This window comes from Mustela putorius, unplaced genomic scaffold (assembly GCF_011764305.1).
Source record: "Mustela putorius furo isolate JIRA1106 unplaced genomic scaffold, ASM1176430v1.1 tig00537334_pilon_pilon_pilon, whole genome shotgun sequence".
Lineage (NCBI taxonomy): Eukaryota > Metazoa > Chordata > Mammalia > Carnivora > Mustelidae > Mustela > Mustela putorius.
Window position 1 is genome coordinate 638,985 of NW_025422456.1, and position 2,584 is coordinate 641,568.

The following is a 2,584-nucleotide window of genomic DNA, read 5'->3' on the forward strand; positions in this document are numbered from 1 at the left end:
CACATTGACCCCTTTTCCTTTGAACCCATATTACTTCAGTTTTCCATATAAGATACCCAATAAATACTTCATTTTTTCCATGGCTACTTTATTTAACAATATCATATCTTCTTTGAACTCCTATTTTAGAAATTAGCTGGACCATTTTTAAGGCTTAACATATTATAGTTACTTTTTTTTTTTTACTTTGTACATAGCTTATTATTTCAAAGAGACTTCAAACTCCTAGAGAGTAGGAAATATGTGTTATGTAACTGTGCATTCCCTCCAGCACCCAATATGTTATATAGTCACACTGAATTCTTTTCAAAGAATGAATTTATTTATCTTACAGAAAGAAACAGCAAGAGAGAGAACACAAACAGGGGGAGTAGGAGAGGGAGAAACAAGCTCCAAGCTGAGCAAGGAGCCTGATGTGGGGCTTGATCCCAAGACCCTGAGATCTTGACCTGAGCCAAAGGCAGATGCTTAACAACTGAGCCACCCAGGCACTCCAGTCACAGTGAATTATTAAGAAAGCTAGTTTCCCATGGGTATACCACATAGTTTTTGAAAATGTGGATTGCAACCTTCTACATACACATAAGGCACTTTTCATATATGAAAAGTTTTCATATATTTTTTTTCATATATGCTTTTTCATATATGCTTTTTTCATATATCATCAATTTTCACAACAATTCTGCCAACAATTATAAAGATATAGATGAGGGCAATCAATAAGTAAATTGGATTAAACTTAAGAAATGAAAAAGATAATTGTAGTGGAATCAGGAGGATCATCTGAAATAATTCTATGCTCATATATTGAAAGACCAGGAAAGGAAAATTGTAGTTGAGATAGTTTACATTACTGCTTCGTTTAGCAAGTGGATAATCTCACCCAATTATTCTCATTTTGTTCTTTTAAACATCTTAGATAGTGTACTTTATATCACTGTACAGTGTCTAACCTCCTAGAACTTTATGAATCTCCATTAACTAGCCCATATTATTAACCAATTAAAACAATATTAGTGCTTCTTAATATTATATATCCAGCCAAGACTGTCTTTGTCAATGTTGATCTTTTGTGCATTATCTATCTTTGTTCTTCCCAGTTTTTTTTCCCTAACACCAAATAGTATATTTAGTCTTCTCAGAGTTTGATTATTTCTTTTAAGAGTTATTAACTAATCCCACTAATATGTTAGTTCTAGTATTTAGCTAAAATATTTTTATCTTATTTATATAACCCTCTACATGAGCACTTCCATTTTTACTCTAGGGGTCTTTGTATCTTTATAAAGCAACCTGAATGATTTTAAAAGACTTATACAATTGAGTCTCCTAAGTGGTGACAGTGCTGTGTTCTTTGGACATGGTCCTTGTGGGCAGAGGACAAGTATACCATACCTAGGATTCCATAAGCCTCAAATTGTATTGCATAAACAGTCACTTTTCTCTTTTTTTTAAAGATTTTTATTTATTTGAGAAACAGTGAAAAAGAGCATGAGCGAGGAGAAGGTGAGAGGGAGAAGCAGACTCCCTGTGGAGCTGGGAGCCCAATGCAGGACATAATATCGAGACTCCGGGATCATGACCTGAGCTGAAGGCAGTCGCTTAACCAACTGAGCCACCCAGGCACCCAATCAGTCACTTTTCCACTGATTTGTTTCACCTCCCACCTTGTCCAGCATTTCCTTCCTTTTGTAAGGTTTCCATGCTCTTCATTGCTACCCTCCAACACTGTCTAGTTCACTCTTGGACTCCTTCCATATTTGTCCCTCTTTAATTTTTTGTTGACATTACTAATCACTCTTTTTCATCTATTTATCTATCAAATGTTATTTCCTCTTGTGCATTTGTCATGATTAATATAATCTCTCTTATCACCTTATTTTTTTGAACTGCAACCCTTAGATTAGTACCATAGTTTAGCTCTTGGATATTATTTCACTGATGTTCCACATTCTGCATCAAAATTTACCTTTGATGATTACTTCATATACAAGTTCCAATGGTGGTAATATCTTAGTAAATTAGTTAGGTGAGACTTCTTTAATTGCACTGTAAGAAACTGTGATAATCCACTTCATCACTAAAGCAAGGATAACACTGAAAAAAGTCATATTAACTGTTTCATAACTTGGGAAATTAATGAAAAGCTTGAAACAATCCAAAGAGAATTTACTCAAGAAAAACCACCCAGTATCAGGAATAAACACTCTTCAGCTCAGAGAGAGTCTTGAAAACCAGCAGCCTCTCAAACATATTGATGTACTGGCCAAACTAATAACTATTCAATTAGCTATTTAACAATCATAAAAGTGGGGCAGACCAAAGTTGGAGCTCCTTAAAATGTCTTATCCTCAGAGCTTTGCCATTATTTGGCTTCTCTGGAAGTTCCTTACAAAAACTCCATTTACAGGGTTTGCAATTATTTGAACTGACTTAGAGCCCTCTCAATTAACAAAGCTTTACCCAAGGTATTTATTAAATTGAACCAGTGGTAATTACTTAATTAATTAATTGCAGCTTCCAGAGGCAACAACATAAGTTGAGACAACTGTCTACCAGGAAACTATGTTAAATGAAGAAATAA